Source organism: Triplophysa rosa, linkage group LG13, assembly GCF_024868665.1.
Source record: "Triplophysa rosa linkage group LG13, Trosa_1v2, whole genome shotgun sequence".
Taxonomy (NCBI): domain Eukaryota; kingdom Metazoa; phylum Chordata; class Actinopteri; order Cypriniformes; family Nemacheilidae; genus Triplophysa; species Triplophysa rosa.
The window spans coordinates 10335489-10357708 of NC_079902.1; the positions used below are offsets into that span (position 1 = coordinate 10335489).

General features: G+C 39.1%; 1 protein-coding gene across 1 annotated transcript in view; it reads left to right on the forward strand.

Annotated features, from left to right (window-relative positions):
• The first annotated feature begins 709 nt into the window (after nucleotides 1–709).
• The window catches only part of tenm2a (teneurin transmembrane protein 2a), a 429048-nt gene continuing 407537 nt past the window's right edge, over nucleotides 710–22220 (forward strand). The window contains exon 1 of the mRNA XM_057348979.1: nucleotides 710–1124. The gene's annotated coding sequence lies outside the window, so the exon portion shown is untranslated. The remainder of the gene's footprint in view (nucleotides 1125–22220) is intronic.

Genomic DNA, 22220 nt, shown 5'->3' on the forward strand with positions numbered 1-22220 from the left:
TTTTTTATTTTTGCGTTAACTATCCTTTTATCACAAAGTCGCTGAAGTTCACAAAGAGTTGCTTTTGTAGATCCAATGAAATGGGTTTTTCAGAAAAAGGTTAAAAGTTTCAAGTTCTGAAAATCGTTGTATGTTTTCGAAGTGCATCAAGTCTCAAAACATTTGTAGTGATGTGACTTGTACTTTCCTGTAGTTATTTACAATAACCTTATTACAAGGACATTTTCGTGGAGAAATTTTACAGTATGTGTTAAGTGCAAATTGTCTAACTTCAGAACACAGTGGCTACTCCATAAATAACTTTCCACACAAACCAGTAATGTTCACAAAACTAGCTTTTCTTCTAAACACTCCAGACAATTTAAGTTCAATCCTGAGTGATATTTCTGATATATGGACTGTAAATACCCGTTGACAGTAAACATCAGACGTATGTTGATGTTTAAATTACTATGTAGGCATTTACTTGCGCTCCATTCACAACCGGTTCATGTCACGTCACTGCTTATAAGCGATTGCTGTGTTTACAAACCCATTTCACTCATCCAATTAACATCATATTTTTCCCCTGGCTGCTGGGCTCACGTGGGCATCCTTCAGTATCGGATCTGTGGATGGCATCTCCCTCTGGAGTAGAAGGTGTATATGCAAGCAGCCCGGGGGGAAAAACACAGCTCTTAGATCACACCCGAATTCAGCGCCGAGAGGCCCGCTGGGACACGTCGACAGCGGCTAAGCGGAATGTGCTGAAATGCACAACAGAGAGACGTTTCGTACAGAGAGAAGCGAATATAGTTTCCAGTTGAGATCAGGTGGTGGTTCTGCTCAATCATTTTGATTGACTAACAAGGACAAACTGGGCAGAGGGGCAAACATCTGCACGCTGCCCCGGTTCTCCGGTGGTCCTGCCCAGTCCGTATTAGTCGGGCCTGACTGACAGGCGTGAAGAACTCTGGCCAAAGCTGGCCAATTACAATTACAAGCTAGAGGCACAGGATGTAAAATGAGACATTACATGTGGGAAATAGGGGAGGTGCACGGAGGATGGAAAAACGAGAAGCCAGGAGAGCATAAAGAAGAAAATAAAGTAGGACAAATAACAGGGAAATAAGAACAACTAAAATGTGAGTGTTGTTTTTGTATTTCTAGGATGTTTAAGGTGGTGAAGAAGAAGAGTGAGTGCTGTTTGAGTCATCAATGTTTTTGTCTGTTTGCCTGTTTGCATGACAGTGATGCACTGAAACAGAAAAAGGTTTTCCTTTGCTTTCTTGAGAGGTTTTGAGCACAGATGACAACATTGTCAAAACGTTCCACGTTCACACAGATCAGTAGAAATGACTAAAAACTGCCAAGCCTGTAGTTGCTGATATTTCTTTTGTAAAGAAACATAAAGATGTCATTTTTAAATTCTTGATCTTTGAAACATGTTTTCTAAAGTGTTTGTTTTCAGTGTAAAGTGTTCTTTTTTGTTGTTGTTGAAAATGGTGCTGTGCAAATTCCCCCTAATTTGTCAATATGTATTAGCAGTATATCTGTTAAAGGTCCAGTGTATGATTCTTAGTGACGTCTAGTAGTGAGGTTGGGAATTGTAACAAACGGTTTATTCCCCCCCTCCCTTTCGAAGCACTACTGCGGCTCTCACAGAACAAAGATGTCGTCACGAGTTCACTTCATTGCCGAAGGAGATAACGTATTTACGAAATGCGCTCTGTAGAGCAGTTTGTCCATTTAGGGCTACTGTAGAAACAACATGGTGAATTCCATGTAAGGGGACCCGCGGTGTATGTAGATATAAATAGTTCATTCTAAGGTAATAAAAACATAACGCTTCATTATGTAAGCACATAGTTATGTCTATTATATTGCATTTCTGTCAATAGATCCTCCAAACAATTACACACAGCACCGTTAAAATGAAGTGAATTTTGTCACTTTTAAGAGAACACTTGCATATGAATGACTGGAAATCTAACACACCTAGACAAAAAGCCACCAAAAAAATGTTGGCTTGACAGGCCTTTTACCGAATGAAGCCCATCGGGAATAATTAAATATTCAAGGTCAAAGAGATTAGAGACTTGGAAGATTGATTATTTTGTTATTTGTCTGACAAAACACTTGAACGTGTCTTTCATTCTGCACGTCCTTTTATTTCACGCACCGGGTCTGAGCCTGACGCATTCACACATGTTAAATCCAATCACTAAGCTTTGATATGAAGTAAATCCCTCCTTTTTTAAGCTCGAGTGGTTATGTGTGTAGAATCGCATCAGTGGCCCTTTTATTTTGTATTGGCATAAATGTAAAAAGGAGTTGGACATACACAACTGGTTCTGTGTGCCGTTCCTCTTAGTTATTGTAACCAGCTCATGGGTGGATTACTTCAGAAATCAAAAGATCGGCTTATAAAGAGTCGCGTCGCAAGCTCGCGCTGGCCCTTGAATGCTCCGAGTGCTTGTGTATGTTTGTGTGTTAGGAAGAATTCTTCAAATGGCCGTGTTTATCCAAGCTGAACTGTTTAATCAAAGAACAGAAGGAGCAGCTTGTAAACTTAGAATGCAGCTGCGCTCGCCCTTAATCCAGCCACATTAATGCAGCTCAACTACTGTGTGTGTGTGCGTGTGTGTGTGTGTGTGTTTGTGTGTGCGTACACGTGCAACATCCGTCTGCTCAGCTCCACTGAAGTGTGACCCCTGAAAGATTCTGCAAACTGAAATCCATGCAAATCAAACAGCATGTGAATCATATTAGTAAACCCACCCCACCCGCACCCAATAAAATAAAAATGTTGTGGAGAGGTTGAATGGTACATGTAGAATCTTAGATTTCGGACTGGAACAACGCGTCCTAACTGATTATGTTGACACACACATTAAAGTATTTTCCATCTTATTTAAAGTTTTTATTAAAGAATTTGGTGGGTTCTTATCAGAACTAGTACTGGCCGCAGATAGACTCCTTGTCGTTGGTGACTTTAACATCCACGTAGATAACGTTACAGATGCCTTAGGAATGGCTTTCAAAGACACTCTTAACTCCATGGGCATTAGTCAACATGTGTCAGGGACCCACTCACCTTCGTAATCATACTTTAGATTTAATACTGTCTTACGGTATAAATATGGACGACGTTAAAATCCTTCAGCAGAGTGAAGACATTTCGGATCATTATCTGGTATTATGTTTGCTTCACTGGCCTACGGCTGCAAATAAAACTCATTGTTACAAATATGGTAGAACAATAACTTCAACTACCAAAGATGCGTTTCTCGATAATCTGCCCGAATTGTCTCAAATCATGAGAAATAACGTTGAAGATCTTGACATTACCACTGAAAATTTTAATTCCACCTTCTCGGTAACGCTAGACAAAGTTGCTCCACTACGTTTAAAGAAGATTAAAAATGGCAGCCCCACACCGTGGTATAATGAACACACTCAGGCTCTAAAGAAAGCGGCCCGAAAAATGGAGCGCAACTTTAAGAAAACTAAATTAGAGGTATTTCGTACAGCATGGAAGGATAGTATTCGAAAATACAGGAAAGCCCTAATAACTTCTAGATCCGCCTACTTTTCATCACTAATAGAAGAAAACCAGCACAACCCTAGGTTTTTATTTAACACGGTGGCTAAATTAACAAAAAATAAATCGTCAGTGACTTCTGATCCTGTATATCAGCATAGCAGTGATGAATTTATGAACTACTTCACATATAAAATCCAAGATATTAGAGAAAAAATTATAACAATGCAATCAGAAGTGAAACCCGCTGAACAAACTAACTACAGCGCCCTTAAGGAGAAAATGCAATTATTTTATACCGTAGATCAAGATGAGCTGTCTAAAATTATTAGATCATCTAAATCAACAACATGCATACTAGACCCTATACCTACAAATCTACTGAAAGAGATGCTCCCAGAAATTATAGATCCTCTTCTTGGTATTATTAACTCATCTCTGACATTAGGACATGTGCCTAAAGCATATAAGGTGGCTGTTATAAGGCCCCTTGTCAAAAAACCCCAACTCGACCCTAGAGAACTAAGGAACTACAGGCCTATATCGAATCTACCTTTCATATCTAAAGTTCTGGAAAAAGTAGTTTCAACTCAATTATGCTCCTTCCTCCAAAGGAATGACATCAATGAAGAATTCCAGTCTGGATTTAGAGCATGTCACAGTACAGAGACTGCTTTGATCAGAGTTACAAATGATCTGCTATTGGCGTCTGACCGAGGTTGTATCTCGTTATTGGTGCTGCTAGACCTTAGTGCTGCATTCGATACCATTGACCACAGCACACTCCTACATAGACTCGAAAATTATGTCGGCATTAAAGGAATAGCTTTGAAATGGTTTAAATCTTATTTATCCGACCGTTTTCAATTTGTAGCAATAAACAATGAGGTGTCACGCAAATCGCAAGTCCAGTACGGTGTACCACAGGGCTCAGTCTTAGGGCCTCTGCTCTTCGCATTATACATGCTACCTCTAGGAGATATAATAAAGCGACACGGAGTTAGCTTTCACTGTTATGCTGATGATACTCAACTTTATATTTCCTCGAAGCCTCATGAAACACAGCAGTTCCATCGAATAATGGAATGCATAGTCGATATAAAAAACTGGATGAGTAACAACTTTTTATTACTGAACTCGGACAAAACGGAAGTGTTACTTATTGGACCGAAAACTGCTATAAGTAACAACCAAGAATACTGTTTAACTATTGACGGATGTTCCATAAAACCCTCGTCGTCAGCAAAGAATCTTGGCGTTCTATTCGATAGTAATCTGTCATTTGAGAGCCACGTCGCCAACACCTGTAAAATTGCGTTTTTCCATTTTAAGAATATATCTAAACTACGTCATATGCTGTCAATCTCAGATGCAGAGAAGTTAATTCATGCATTCATGACATCAAGACTAGATTACTGTAATGCACTGTTAGGTGGTTGCCCTGCAGGCTTATTACAAAAACTCCAATTGGTCCAAAACGCGGCAGCTCGAGTTCTTACACGTACAAAAAAGTATGAACATATTAGCCCGGTTCTGTCAACCTTGCACTGGTTACCTATAAAGCATCGCGTTAACTTTAAAATCTTGCTTATTACCTATAAAGCCTTACATGGTTTAGCTCCTCAGTACTTGAATGAACTCCTTTTGTATTACAGTCCTTCACGTGCATTACGCTCTCAGGCGTCCTGTCAGTTGGTAATACCTAGAATTTCAAAATCAAGTGCAGGTGGTAGATCCTTTTCCTATCTAGCGCCTAAACTTTGGAATAGTCTTCCCTGCACTGTCCGGGAGGCAGACACACTCTGTCAGTTTAAATCTAGACTAAAGACGCATCTTTTTAATCTTGCATACACTACTCTTCCATAATATAAATCTTCAGAGGGTTTAGGCTGCATTAGTTAGATCAACCGGAACCAAAAACACAACTGATGTACTTGTTGCATCAAAGAGTACAGAACAGTACTCTACTCTCAGCCAGTCTTGTCTCATTGTTCCAAGGTTACCACAGCGAGCAGGATGCAGTTCATGGCCTGACCTGATGGTAGAGCGGAGAATGGGAAGTGGGGACCTGACAAGAGCTGAGATGATAGAGCTGGATAAAGAAGGACGCGGTCTCTTGACATGTCTTCACCACAAAACTTCAAATGCTATTAGATTATTAATGATAATCTTAAACTATAATTTATTTTATTATTAAGTTTATTTATTTTATTTAGCCTTGTTGTGCAAGTTCTCTGGAGCTTGTGCAGAGGCAGCAGCTTTTGCCAGAGGGGAACTGGAATCCCCTGGTTGGGCCTGGGTTCTCCTGAGGTTTTTTTTCTCGATTAGAGTTTTGGGTTCCTCGCCACCGTTTGCATACTGTTTTTGCACTATCTGCCTGACCGGGGGGGCTGCTTTAGAATCTTAAAGTTTTACTTAATTAATATTGCATATAGGAATTTATTATCTGTTATATTTGACCTGTGCTTCTCTCTCCTTTATCCTAAATGTGTGCTCTCACTGAGCGTGTGTGTGTGTGCGTACTTGTCTGTGTACGTACGTGTGTGTGTGTGTGTGTGTGTGTGTGTGTGTGTGTGTCTCTGTGTCTGTGTGTGTTGGTGCGTGTGCGTGGTGTGTGTGTGGAGTGTTTTGTGTGTGGGTGTGTCTGTCCTCTGTGTTTTCAACCTTTTCTTGTTTTTGCAGGTACAACTTTGATTGTTTTGCTTGTAGTCAATGTGTCTCATGTACAGCTGCTTTGTAACAATGAAAATTGTAAAAGCGCTATATAAATAAAGTTGAGTTGAGTTGTCCTAACTAGATAGAGTAGCTGCAATGGATTCTGTATTAAAACTTTTCACACAACACTATATATAGGCCTATTCTGTTCACATGTGAAGGCTGAATGTTTGACAGCTAAGGGCTAGGAAAAGAGTGTTTTAAAAGAAACCTTCAGGACGTAATTTGTACAGTGCCAAAAAGCATTTGATTTACACTTTTATTACAACTGAATTGTTCCTTGTCGTCAAGTAAAGTTTCAGGGACATCTAACAAAAACGTTTTAAAGCTATTATTCTAATATTCTATGTAATAGAAAACAATATCACCAACTATTCACATTGTCCCTATGCAGAAGTAAATGCCTACGGTCTTGAAGAAAACTTGCACTTAGGATACAACCGAAACACTAAAAAAATCCTAAAAAGATATTGTCGCCTCCATGAAAATGGATTACCACTGTACTTTTTAAATGATTAAATAATGTGTTTTCAAAGATGACAAGCACTTTTTAACACATTTTATTGGTTACATATTTGCAAAACCCAGTGACAAACGACAAATGATTTATGGCAACAAAAAAAAGGGGTTTTAGAAGGACATCAGTGATATATTATTTCAAAATACTACTACATGAGGAAACATAGTGGTAACACCACATATGAGTCTAGAAAGGGTTACAGAGCCATTTCAAAGCTTCTTAGGCTTCATCAAACTTTAGTATGAGCCATTATCCCCATACAGAGTGTTCCTAAGAGAAAAGAGTATTCCTAAGCGACTGACCAGCCAAAATGTATCCAGAGGCACTGTGGCATCTCATCCATGAAGTCTCAGAGGATTCCAAACAGAACTGCATGCGTCTATTGCATCAGCTAAGCCCAGTGCTCTTTGCTCTGCAATAAGAAAGCAACCAACTGGGCTTTTTGTGGATCAAGGTGGAAACCACTGCTCACCTAGAACATGAAATTTCATCTCGCCTGCATCATCATAGTAAATTGTACTGAGAAATGAATAGCGGTGAAACTTTGCAGAGTGAATGTCTCCATAAATCTGGTGCTGCTTTCCCCCTATAAGAACATCATGGGATCTGGATTACTTGCCACCATCAAAAGGAGCATGAATTCTGCTGTGTGATCTGCAATTTATAAGGAGAATATCCAAGCATCTGTGTGTTATTGGGTGATGCTGCAGGAAAGTGATCCAAAGCACAGAAGCAATTCCACATCTAAACAAGCACAAGTTGAAACCTGACTTGAACCCAGTGGAATGGATCCATCATTACCTGAAAATAGCAGTTGATGCCTGAAGACCTACCAATCTGTCTGAGTTAAAGCAGTACTGTGAAGAAGATTAGACCATGATTCCTCCACAGAGATGTGCGAGGCTCATATCACATTATAGAAAGTGTTTAGTTATTGCTAGGGCTGGTCAAGCTTGGGATTAGGTTTGAGGGTGAATTCACGTTTCAGTGGAATGAAGTGGTTTTATGTTACTGTAACTAGTTTGACAGGCAGAAGGAAATAAACATTAAAGTGATGAAATGTTAGTGTACTCGGGTCTCTTGTGCGATATGACATTTTGTCTGAAAATGTAAAACCATTCGGTGCTCCAAACAGACAATTGCAGGGAATAGGAAGCAAGGCAGAAACACATTTTCACAATACTGTCAGTACTCATTCACTTATATCATATGGACACAAAACCAATGCAAGTCAATGGCTACCGCCGTTGTTCGGTTACCAACATTCTTCAAAATATCTTCTTCTATCTTCGGCAGAAGATAAAAGCCATACAGGTTTGGAATAACAAGAGGGTGAGTAAATGATGACAGAACTATCCCTTTAAGCAGTGTTAGCACCATTGTTAATCTTGTGTTTTAATACCTTGCTGTAGAATTGCGGTGACAAAATAATTGAAAATGAAATTTTGCAGAGGCATAAAAGAAAACTTTAAAAACCAAACTTTAAAAATGTCTTTGTTGTCAAAGTAATAAAAAAATGCAACTTGTTTTTATAAGTTAATGTAAATGTAAATTAAATGTTGCAGTGAAATTTTGTTACAGTGTATAGTGAAGATAAGACCATAATATTATTATTCTTGCATGCATAATACAATATAACCTGAGTAGATTTCCACATCTCCACAGATGTACAAGCGGGTTCAGCTGTATTTGTTCAATGTAATTTATACGTCATTAATGTCCCAGTGAAATTAAAAATGACAATTCTTATTTTTTCATGAAATATTGCAGCGTTTATAGTAAATAGCTTATCAATGTGGGTCATTTTCTTTTTCAAATTCATGGACCCTTGTAATCTTCAGCTAAAATCTGAAAATGCACTTTCGCCCTGAAATGACTATCCATCTGAAATGATGTAAATTAGATGGCTTGGCCGGAGCATCCGTTAACTCCTCCCCTTCAATTGTCAGTCTGCTGGCAGTTTCATTTCAAAATCAATGCAACAGCTGTTTTGACACATCCAGTGAAAAACGCAAGCCACGCCCACTAATTTTCTCCTTTGAAATTCCTATTCACTCGGAAATGTGTCAGAATACGGAAGCAAAAACGATCGCAAATTCCGGTTCACGGGGACTTTAAAATGCAAATAAGCAACATTCACTGTACAGTTGCAAGTCTCAAAATGAAACTATCCTACTCTCCTTCTTTCCTTCATTCTGTCTAAGATGAAAATGGTAATTACAGGAACCTGTTCTCAGAATTAAATCCAAGGTTGAGTGCTGGCCAGGGACCCCTTCAATTGTTTGGGCCAGGTGTTGATATTTATAATAATACACAGTGCCCCTATTATAATTGCATCTGCAGACACAATACATATTAATGTGTCAGTTAGCAATCAAGGCAGTGGGGCTCGTCCCGTCTGACGTGATTCAGAGCTGTCAGGAACGCTCACTGTCAGAACCTTCTGTTAGCCCTCCATCTGCCTGCCGCCCACCCAACAGCCCGCTAATGCATGTCCTGCCAGACAGGAGCCGTGTAAGCACTTCTGAGAACTTCAGCAAGGTCCACAAAATCAGGGATTTATAGCTTTACTTATATAAAGCCTTCATATACACCGACAGCAGGGATAGAAAACATTTGGGGTTCAAACAGAGCAGATAAAACAGTATTTCCTCATTCAATTTTGCTTCAAGGGAGTTTACACGAATATTCTGTTATTGTTTATTCATCCACACTTGTATATGACACTATCTTATGTGGAACACAAAAGAAGATATTTTGAGTCAATAGGGTCCAATGTTGTTTGGTTACCAACGTTCTTCAAAATATCTTTTGTGTCATGCAGAAGAAAGTCATACGGGTTTACATTTAATTCGGTGATAGATTCAGTGAACCCTAACAGTTCTGCTGTCTCATATTCACCTTTTCCTGTAAGTACGGTCTGAAATGATAGCTGCGCGCTCACTTCTGCTGAACGGAAGGAGATTCTTCAAAGGGAAATTCAAACCGCAAGGTTGCACATGTGGCTGCCAATGGCACCTTGAGATGAATGATGATTTTTGTTCTGTTTCTCCCGTCATGTCTTTGGCCACGGTTCAGCGTGTCTGGGTCAGCCCACCCTCAGCCTCCAATCAGAATGCTGGTAGGGCACGAGGCAAGCGTGAGGATTGCTGGAAAGTGACCCGCGACCTCTTTCCGGGTGCTCTGCGGTTGCACTGATAACACGGAGGAAAGGTTGCGGAGGTCTTTGAGTTGTAACGCAGCAGGTTAGCGGAATTCTCCAACCTCAGTGAAACTAACTTTCAGACATAACCCCTGCAAGACTTGACACTGAGAAGAAAGGTTAAAGACATGAATAGTTGTTCAAGTGGATACGACAACAAGATCTTGATTATTCAATCGATATACGCTCATGCTATTAATATTTGCCAGACGATATTTAGCTGTTTCATGTTTAAATCTATTTTATCTCTGGAGAGGTGGTGGGGTCGTGACCCTATGGGGGTTGCCAGAGGTGCAAACGGGTCTCTGGAGATTTGAACTAATCAACTAATCATTGTTTTATAATTTTTTTTGCGTGTTCATTTATAGCCATACGGTAGGTTAGACCTATACATAAAATATGCAAGGAACATGAATGTTTTCAAAGCTGAGCTGCTTTTAACTGTATTGTAAAAATATGAAGGTCTTATGGTGCAAAACTGTGAAAAACAGTAATACATGACTAACAGTAAAATAAAATGTGTTCTTATGAGTTTCTTTTTTTACGTTAGGTGTGCTGTGTGGGGTCACACGTATTGGCAAACCTATAAAGTTGGTCACAGACTGTTGTACCACATATAAGCTTCAAAGGTTTGGACAAAGGGTTTGGCCAGCTAAAAGTGTCACAACAAACTAGAATTCAGATTTATCTTGATGCAACACCCTCACACACCAGTCTGATCCAGTCAGATCAAGCGGCGAAAACACAGATAAGATGTCAAGATCATGTCCTCAAGTGTAGTTTTACAGAATCTACCAAGTAAGTCAAGCACATCTGTCCATTCATGGGTTTTTGATTGACAGCAGTCAGCATTTACAGTTTTCTAAGATTCTCCTCTTCCTCTGGCCTTCACCAAGGGAGACTGTGGACAAGGGCCCTTATTATTTTCCACAGAAAAAGCACAAGAGGATGATACAGTTGTTTGCTCTTGTTTGAACAAAGATGCTTTATTTGCTGTCTGATCCCACTGGAATGCATCAAAGCCCTCAAACTAGCCAAGTGGTACAATGGTACATGTTTGAGTGATCATTATCACACTCTTCAACCAGAAGCCTAAAAACAGCTCTGTCAGAATTCAGAAGCCCAAAGCCAGAGAAAGAACAAGAGAGCAGGTGGTGTCAGAGCAATGTCACATTTCCAATTTAATATTGAATTTGTGCGATGGTACATATACTGCTGGTCGAAGGTTTATGTTTGAAGATAGTTGAAATAAGTTTTATGTGAATATTAACAACATGATTTTGCAAACATGTTGTAGAAAAGGATGACTGAATAGTCATTGTGAACAGCTTCTGGGTCCAAACGCTCAATTACAAGTACAGTATGCCAAAGGCAAACAACAAATAATGCTAATATACACTCATGACGTGCTTTAAAACTATAGAAAAACCCTGATCCTAAATGGCCAGACTCATTTTTTTACGAATCATCAAAATATTTATGTCGGAGATTCTGTGAACGGTGACTAGACCGCGTTTATTAAAGTTTCGCTTAAATGTGTAATATTTATAAATAGTGCTCAGAAATGGCTGTTTAAATAGTAGCTTAACTTGAAAATAGTGGAGGCTTGGGCACAGAAATGGCATTCTTTACATCACAACAAGATGCATGCCTAGCATAGATTTAAACTAAAGCGGGTTGATAAAATGCTTTCTGTAGTTTTTAGGTGTTTAGTTGCATTAATTTGTTATACCATAATAGATGAGTTAACTATTAATGTGTAAAATGTATATATCTAAAATGTGCAAAAGAAATAAAGAATGATTGGTGACACTTTACAAGAGGTTGCATTTGTTAACATTAGTAAATGCATTAGCTAGCATGAACTAACTCAGCCTTTATAAACCTTGGTTAATGTTAATGCTTGTGCATTAACTACAGTTACAACTTTTAATTAAACATGTTTTTTAGTAGATTGCTAATGTAAATGAAATGGAAAATGTATCAGTTAGTGCTGATAAATGCAACTCATGTTAAAAATACAACCTCACTATAAAGTGTTCTGAATGAATAAGTGATACTACACTTTTTTATGATATTACATTTTTGAGATTAACATGTATTTATCTAACAAAACGATATTCGTTCAGCCACCAGGAATGATAGATATATAGTTTTTTATGGATCTGCAAAGGACTATGGCCAACCTGTCACGATTTTCGGACAGAACCCAAACGCAGGCAGTAGGTGAGGGAAAAATAATAATTTTAATAAATAAACACAAAGTAACAACCCATGAGGGGGTAAAACAATGATACAAATACACAGATAAGACAGAACATGATAGACGCATTAAACTAGACAAAAACAAGACTAGACATAACTTGACTTGACTTGACTTAGACTGGCTAGAAACTCCACAGATTACAAAACAGCACAAGCATTGGCATAAAGCACATCAATCTAACAAACAAGATGGACGAGCACAGGACAGAAAACACAAGGGCATTAAATAAGGAACCAAATCAAGCAGGGAACAGGTGAGGTAACGAGAGGGCGGGGACATAGACAAGACCGGAGAGTTCGTGGCATGCCGAAAGCGATGCCAACGAGCTTCCACACAGAACACTTGGTACTGTCATGATCCTGCCCCAAGACTAGAAAAACTTGGCAAGACGAGGCAGAACCATAACACAACAAAAGTGCCTTCCAGATACTGTATCTTTATCTTAATAAGTCTCCCTTAAGAAATTATTCCTGCTGTTTTCTTGCTTTTACACTGCAGAATAACTGCCAGTTATCTTGTGGCAATGCTCAGAGCTCCATTTGCCAGGATGGTGATAATTACGGTTTCGCTCAGCCAGTGCCTCATTTTACTTTGTGCCCTTCAAATCCAGGATGTCTATGAAACACGTCAGTTCCTCACCACCTACTATTATCTGTCATGTGTGATTCATGTTTCATTAGTATACCGCATGAGAGTCGCAGCTCGAAACGGGATTGTTAAAATGAGTTCAGCTGGTGCAGTCTGAAGCTAGTGGGTCATTGAGAGTGAGTGCGCTGCCATGGACACTTTAAATAGTTCTTGACCTTAACTCTAACCCTGACTAAATTTATGTTTTCATTTGCAGCCACTGGTGTGAGTGAACCAAACCGCAGATCACCAGCACAGACAATGGCTCAGACTGGCATTCGGTGACTGAGCAGTTGTTGGCAAAAATGAGGAACAGGAGGGTCTGTACTGTAGGTGGCCTTTATCTCTGGCACACCTGACATTGTCAAGGTCGTTTATTATCAGGCTGTGTTTTGTGTGGCGCTAGAACACGCTTGTCCCTCCTGGGTTTTGAGAAAAGCACTTTTTGAAATGCTGTGAGGAAGGGCAATTGATTGTGCCGATACTTTTGGTGATTAGACACATCAGTCAGTGTCAAGATTATCTGTGTCATCAGCTGATCTAAACAGCTGTAGGCCCGTCTCCTTTGAACGGCTGCAGAATCGGTCGCATCTTTGCTCTTTCTGCTCCACTCCCAATTACTCATACTGATTGAATATATGCAAATCGCCGCAGAAATTACAATCCACCTGCAAGGCGACCCAGCAGGAATATAGTGACCTCCCAACAACCTCCAGCTGCCCAACTGTTCTTAAAGATACAGATCTTTGAAGAACTGACGGGCAAAAATTACTTGGAGTTGCATTGTTGGTAGTCTTGCATAACTGCTGAACAAGATCTGCTTTTTGTATCTTAAACTGGCCAAGACTCACCACCTAGACAGGAAGAGTAATCCAAGTACAGGTAGGGATTGGACGTGTTAGGGTTAAACTTGTCAAATGATTAATCACAAGTTGTTTTTGAATGAGGTCATGAAACATAGGATAACTTATAATACAATACAATACACTTTAAGAAATGTTGTGTTTTTTCAACCCATAGTTTGGTAAAAATATGGACAAACCCAACATCTGGTTTCAGTTTACCTAGAAAATATCCATATTCGACCTAACCATGGTTTTAACCCTCCTGTGCTCCTTGTTAGGGGTCATTCTTCCTGGTAAAAAGTAAAATCAATATTTTTTTCATTCATATATTTCTCTTGATTTTTTTATTCTTTTGTGTTATATTTATATTAATAATCCTATTCCTGCAGTGTAATATATTAATTTCCTATGGTGTCGGGAATAACATTTAAACTTTTTAGGACCATTAATCCTTTTTGGATCACATCCATTATTGATTTTCGTGTTAACATAGCAAGTCATACAAAAGTCACCCAAGTTTCATACTACCTTGATAGGTTAAAATTAATCTGACATAACATTTTTTTCCCCATTCATCTTCGACCGAAGACCACAATGTTTGATTATGGACCATTAAGCCTTTTCACATCATGTCTATGATTTTTTTGTGTTCACATAGCCAGTGCCACAGAAGTCACCATTCTGAAAAAAACTGACCAACTACCAGAGTCAATACATTTTTAGTGTATTATAATATATAATTATTATCTTACATGCTATAATGTAAGTACAGTATTGTAATGCGGTTGATAGACCTGGAACTACTTCATAGGGCTACTTCATGCACTATCAGAAAAAAGATACAAAAACGTACAATTTGCACCTAAAGAGTGCATAATAATACCTCACAGATACGTGCTGGTACCAAATTTACACATATCTATCCCCAAATATTACATATTACACAACGTCCCAGTGACAACTTTTGTACCTTTTTTGACAGTGTGCGTTGGTTAACTGAAGAATAATTGCACACCTTTGAACATTTGTCAACCAATCAGAATGAAGTATTCAACTGCCCTGTGGCAATATATGAGATATATGATGTGATGGGGTATGATATGATCCTTAGTGTAATTTGCTTGAAAAGTCAGCTGAGCAGATTGGAGCATAGAAGTTGTTTTTGTTGAGAAAGTTTTGTGTGCAGTGTTCATCAGACACGCACTATGAGGGTCCGTGGACGTGCCATCTGAGACTGAGACTAGACTGAGCTGGAAGCCATCTTAGATAAAGAACAGTCAGCTCTCTGTTGTTAGAATGACAAACCAATATTTTATAGAAACAGCATGAACCCAACAGACAACCTTCTGTCTGATCTCACTTCACTCAGATACTGCTGCCCTTCTGTGAAGTGACCATCTTTGATCTTGTTGCTTTGCTCTCTATCAACTCTCATCTTATCCTACTCATTCACCCATGTATTTACCTTCTTGTACCTTCTATTTCTTTAACCCTTCTTATATCTTAGATAAACAATACCACATCGGTTACTGCTGTATTTCTGTTTACTGTATTGAATGAAAGACTGTCCTATTGTCTCATTTGTATGAGTGGATTGAGTTTTTAAGAACATTAAAAAGGTTAAAGACTCCACTGGAGGACAGCGGGCTGGTATCTCAGTCTGGATCATGCTGCTTCAGTGCTGGCCTGTCGATTTCAAACTCAGAAAGCCAAGCGTGTTAAGACCGGTAATGCTTTGCAGTATATGCCGTCTCCCGCAGGACAGAAAGATAGACGTAGATTTGTAAAGGTTAGCAGGCTGATCTAAGCACCCGTCCTCCTACCTGTATGATGGACAGAGAAACCGTATATCTGTCCTTTGTGCACAGATTATCCTTTTCTCAGCCAGAGTGATGCCCCGCTGCTGTCGTGTCCTTCAGTAATGACACACCGGCCTCTGTGTTGTCCTACTTGCTATGGATGTATGAGCTTGTGTAGGTGTATGTCTCATGCGAGGCATTACTAGCATCTTCAACCGTTGGATCTGAGTAAAGCAGCCCTAAGGCACCGTTAGGCCTGTGAAGGTAAGAACAATCTAACGGTATTATGCTGCAAGTTGGAAAAAGCTTCACTCCTGAATCAGATAAAATGGATCATGCTATACGTATCTCATGGGATCTTCTAGATCTTCTTTGCTGCGGTGCTTTGTGTTAAGTTCTTAACCTCTTTTTATACTGCATAGACAGACACTGAATTTCATCGGTTAGAGGAAGAGTTTGTAAATAAATCCAGACTACTCAACTCAACTCAACTTTATTTATATAGCGCTTTTACAATTTTCATTGTTACAAAGCAGCTGTACAGGAGACACATTGACTACAAGCAAAACAATCAAAGTTGTACCTGCAAAAACAAGAAAAGGTTGAAAACACAGAAGACAGACACACCCACACACAAAACACTCCACACACACAACACGCACACGCACCAACACACACACACACAGACACACACACACACACACACACACACACACACACACACACGTACGTACACAGACAAGTACGCACACACACACACGCTCAGTGAGAGCACACATTTAGGATAAAGGAGAGAGAAGCACAGGTCAAATATAACAGATAATAAATTCCTATATGCAATATTAATTAAGTAAAACTTTAAAATTCTAAAGCAGCCCCCCCGGTCAGGCAGATAGTGCAAAAACAGTATGCAAACGGTGGCGAGGAACCCAAAACTCTAATCGAGAAAAAAAACCTCAGGAGAACCCAGGCCCAACCAGGGGATTCCAGTTCCCCTCTGGCAAAAGCTGCTGCCTCTGCACAAGCTCCAGAGAGCTTGCACAACAAGGCTAAATAAAATAAATAAACTTAATAATAAAATAAATTATAGTTTAAGATTATCATTAATAATCTAATAGCATTTGAAATTTTGTGGTGAAGACATGTCAAGAGACCGCGTCCTTCTTTATCCAGCTCTATCATCTCAGCTCTTGTCAGGTCCCCACTTCCCATTCTCCGCTCTACCATCAGGTCAGGCCATGAACTGCATCCTGCTCGCTGTGGTAACCTTGGAACAATGAGACAAGACTGGCTGAGAGTAGAGTACTGTTCTGTACTCTTTGATGCAACAAGTACATCAGTTGTGTTTTTGGTTCCGGTTGATCTAACTAATGCAGCCTAAACCCTCTGAAGATTTATATTATGGAAGAGTAGTGTATGCAAGATTAAAAAGATGCGTCTTTAGTCTAGATTTAAACTGACAGAGTGTGTCTGCCTCCCGGACAGTGCAGGGAAGACTATTCCAAAGTTTAGGCGCTAGATAGGAAAAGGATCTACCACCTGCACTTGATTTTGAAATTCTAGGTATTACCAACTGACAGGACGCCTGAGAGCGTAATGCACGTGAAGGACTGTAATACAAAAGGAGTTCATTCAAGTACTGAGGAGCTAAACCATGTAAGGCTTTATAGGTAATAAGCAAGATTTTAAAGTTAACGCGATGCTTTATAGGTAACCAGTGCAAGGTTGACAGAACCGGGCTAATATGTTCATACTTTTTTGTACGTGTAAGAACTCGAGCTGCCGCGTTTTGGACCAATTGGAGTTTTTGTAATAAGCCTGCAGGGCAACCACCTAACAGTGCATTACAGTAATCTAGTCTTGATGTCATGAATGCATGAATTAACTTCTCTGCATCTGAGATTGACAGCATATGACGTAGTTTAGATATATTCTTAAGATGGAAAAACGCAATTTTACAGGTGTTGGCGACGTGGCTCTCAAATGACAGATTACTATCGAATAGAACGCCAAGATTCTTTGCTGACGACGAGGGTTTTATGGAACATCCGTCAATAGTTAAACAGTATTCTTGGTTGTTACTTATAGCAGTTTTCGGTCCAATAAGTAACACTTCCGTTTTGTCCGAGTTCAGTAATAAAAAGTTGTTACTCATCCAGTTTTTTATATCGACTATGCATTCCATTATTCGATGGAACTGCTGTGTTTCATGAGGCTTCGAGGAAATATAAAGTTGAGTATCATCAGCATAACAGTGAAAGCTAACTCCGTGTCGCTTTATTATATCTCCTAGAGGTAGCATGTATAATGCGAAGAGCAGAGGCCCTAAGACTGAGCCCTGTGGTACACCGTACTGGACTTGCGATTTGCGTGACACCTCATTGTTTATTGCTACAAATTGAAAACGGTCGGATAAATAAGATTTAAACCATTTCAAAGCTATTCCCTTAATGCCGACATAATTTTCGAGTCTATGTAGGAGTGTGCTGTGGTCAATGGTATCGAATGCAGCACTAAGGTCTAGCAGCACCAATAACGAGATACAACCTCGGTCAGACGCCAATAGCAGATCATTTGTAACTCTGATCAAAGCAGTCTCTGTACTGTGACATGCTCTAAATCCAGACTGGAATTCTTCATTGATGTCATTCCTTTGGAGGAAGGAGCATAATTGAGTTGAAACTACTTTTTCCAGAACTTTAGATATGAAAGGTAGATTCGATATAGGCCTGTAGTTCCTTAGTTCTCTAGGGTCGAGTTGGGGTTTTTTGACAAGGGGCCTTATAACAGCCACCTTATATGCTTTAGGCACATGTCCTAATGTCAGAGATGAGTTAATAATACCAAGAAGAGGATCTATAATTTCTGGGAGCATCTCTTTCAGTAGATTTGTAGGTATAGGGTCTAGTATGCATGTTGTTGATTTAGATGATCTAATAATTTTAGACAGCTCATCTTGATCTACGGTATAAAATAATTGCATTTTCTCCTTAAGGGCGCTGTAGTTAGTTTGTTCAGCGGGTTTCACTTCTGATTGCATTGTTATAATTTTTTCTCTAATATCTTGGATTTTATATGTGAAGTAGTTCATAAATTCATCACTGCTATGCTGATATACAGGATCAGAAGTCACTGACGATTTATTTTTTGTTAATTTAGCCACCGTGTTAAATAAAAACCTAGGGTTGTGCTGGTTTTCTTCTATTAGTGATGAAAAGTAGGCGGATCTAGAAGTTATTAGGGCTTTCCTGTATTTTCGAATACTATCCTTCCATGCTGTACGAAATACCTCTAATTTAGTTTTCTTAAAGTTGCGCTCCATTTTTCGGGCCGCTTTCTTTAGAGCCTGAGTGTGTTCATTATACCACGGTGTGGGGCTGCCATTTTTAATCTTCTTTAAACGTAGTGGAGCAACTTTGTCTAGCGTTACCGAGAAGGTGGAATTAAAATTTTCAGTGGTAATGTCAAGATCTTCAACGTTATTTCTCATGATTTGAGACAATTCGGGCAGATTATCGAGAAACGCATCTTTGGTAGTTGAAGTTATTGTTCTACCATATTTGTAACAATGAGTTTTATTTGCAGCCGTAGGCCAGTGAAGCAAACATAATACCAGATAATGATCCGAAATGTCTTCACTCTGCTGAAGGATTTTAACGTCGTCCACATTTATACCGTAAGACAGTATTAAATCTAAAGTATGATTACGAAGGTGAGTGGGTCCTGACACATGTTGACTAATGCCCATGGAGTTAAGAGTGTCTTTGAAAGCCATTCCTAAGGCATCTGTAACGTTATCTACGTGGATGTTAAAGTCACCAACGACAAGGAGTCTATCTGCGGCCAGTACTAGTTCTGATAAGAACCCACCAAATTCTTTAATAAAATCTGTGTGGTGCCCTGGAGGCCTATATACAATAGCTAGAATCAATTTAAAAAGTGTTTTATCTTTAGTATTAGGTGTTGAAACATGAAGAACCATGACTTCAAAAGAATTATATTTAGAGTTCGACTTCTGGGAAATGCTAAGAGAGTTATTGTAAAGTGCTGCGACACCTCCCCCTCTGCCTTTTAGACGAGGCTCGTGTTTATAATAATAATCTTGGGGGACAGATTCATTTAAAGCAATATAATCATCTGGTTTTAGCCATGTTTCTGTCAAACAGAGCATGTCTATTTTATGATCTGTTATCATATCGTTAACAAAAAGTGCTTTATTAGAGAGAGATCTAATATTTAGCAATCCGAGTCGTAACAGTTGATTATCTGTATTTTGTTCATGTTTAGTTTGTTTAACGTTTATTAAATTACTTTCAAGAGGTTTACGCATTATTTTATGTTTGCTAATCCGGGGGACAGACACAGTCTCTATTTTGTGATGTTTGGGAGAACGGATTACTACATGTTGTACATTTTGTGTATTCTGCGACGTGAGACGGCAAGCAGACAGTTGGTTAAGCCATACTGTCTGCTCCCTGACCTGGGCCCCAGCGAGTCAAGTTTTAGCATTAGCATTAAGACTTTTTGCCATATTTCTAGACAGGATGGAAGTCCCAGCCCAGGAGGGATGGAGACCATCTCGTTTCAACAGGTCAGGTCTGCCCTCAAAACTCTTCCAGTTATTTATAAAAACTATATCATTCTGCAGGCACCACTCAGACAACCAGCCATTTAGTGATGATAATCTGCTATAAATCTCATCACCACGATAAGCAGTGAGGGGGCCAGAGAATATTACAGTGTCTGACATCATGCTTGCGAGCTCACACACCTCTTTAATGTTATCTTTTGTGATCTCCGATTGACGGAGTCGAACATCATTTGCGCCGACGTGAATAACAATCTTACTAAATTTACGATTAGCCTTAATAACAATCTTATTAAATTTACGAAGACTACACAGCTGGGATGCTGATGCCCGCCGTAGATACGCACCTCAGATTTAATTTTCGCAGTTGCAAATTTTATCTAGGTTAGATTTGGCTGAGTCAATGAGAGGCAGGGGTTTTAACATCTCCTTGATGTTTTACTAATGAATCATCTGAGGGAAATTTTCCCGGCTGTCAAGGATGGACTGACTCCGGCCAGTGTGAGGGACGTGAACTGACCCCGGCTCTATTTGTGTAGTAGAGGAAGACTTTTTAGGCAACCTGAATAGAGAAACATTAATCTTATCATGTGGTGGTTCTGTCTCCTTTCAAAGGGTGACTCATCCCTCTTTAAGACCCCATTTCAGCCAGGCAACATTTCAGAATCGATGATTTTTCATTGCTAATAAATAAATGTTGACATGTCGGTAAAATATAGCACAAATACAAGAACTCATTTTTCTAGTGCCGCAGTAAATGACAAGCAGACCGGATTGACAAATGTAGAAAAAACTCTATTGTATAAAACTAAGTAGAGTATAAATTGACTGTTTAATTGTGTGTTTTGGTTTGAGATTTATTGACGGGTGTACATGTAAAGCAACTGTTTAGTCAAACAACATTGAGTTTGTTTTTTACAGGGTAGAACAAAACTAAAGATGCTCAAAGACTGCCCCTGAGGTTCTGTGAAGAAATATCTACACCTGCTTTTGTGATTTAGGCATCATTTAAATATTATTTAAATCAGTCTAAGCAGCCTACGGTTCAATTAGCATAAATGAAAAAAAATGATTGGTTTGCATTGTATGTCTTAATTGTGGTGCTTATTAGAAAAAGATTGTAGTAAAATAGCTATTTAGATACATATTGCATTTTAAATAAAATAAAATTGGCATGTCAAAATTCTTATACATAATTGACCCATGCTATGTTTACAAAAGTAAAATCATATTTATTTACTATTATATATTTCAATAATAATATTTCGTTTCTGTTACATTCATCACGTTTCCTCACCCATTTCACTGATAGCGAACTCATTTTCCCTCATAATTGCTTCTTTCTAACCATCTGAAGCTGAATATTACAGTAGACACTTTAATGGGGCACCTTTAACATGAATTACTTTACATGGTTGATGGGATTAAATTAGCATCTGATTATGAGGTGCTATTAATCTAATGGGATTGGATGACAGCAGCCTTCAATTCACATATTCAAACAGTTATGGCATTTCGCGCTATATCCAGACCTTCCTTTGCAGTGGGTGCCAGCTTTAAAAGAATAAAGAAATCAATAAGATGCAGTCCTATATTTTATAAATCGACTGTCCCGCAATAAAAGAAAACTACTTGGTTAATAAAGGTAGTAATCTACAACTGTATTTTCATTTAGACTCACACAACATATAGGTGCAACATGCTATAGGATTTCAAAAAGCTCTTGTGGGTGGCCTCACTCTTGACCAAGTTCAGTAATAGAAGATATGCTCTCTGAGTTAGTCTTGTTGCTGTCTGAGACACGATTCTGTCCTTGAAAACCTGCTTTAATGAGAGGCCGTAAGAAATTGTCATTCTGTGTCCATATTGGGAAAGGCAGCCAGCAGCCATTTTTTGAATTCACAAAATAGACGAGATACTCAGATATGTTCAGTAGGACTCACAAATTGCACACTGAAACAAAACACTGGGCTTTGGAGAAGACACAAAATAAGTGAACACAGGACACTTGCACATACATACTACTATGTGAGAGAGAGAGAGAGAGAGAGAGAGAGAGAGAGAGAGAGAGAGAGAGAGAGAGAGAGAGAGAGAGAGAGAGAGAGAGAGAGAGAGAGAGAGAGAGAGAGAGAGAA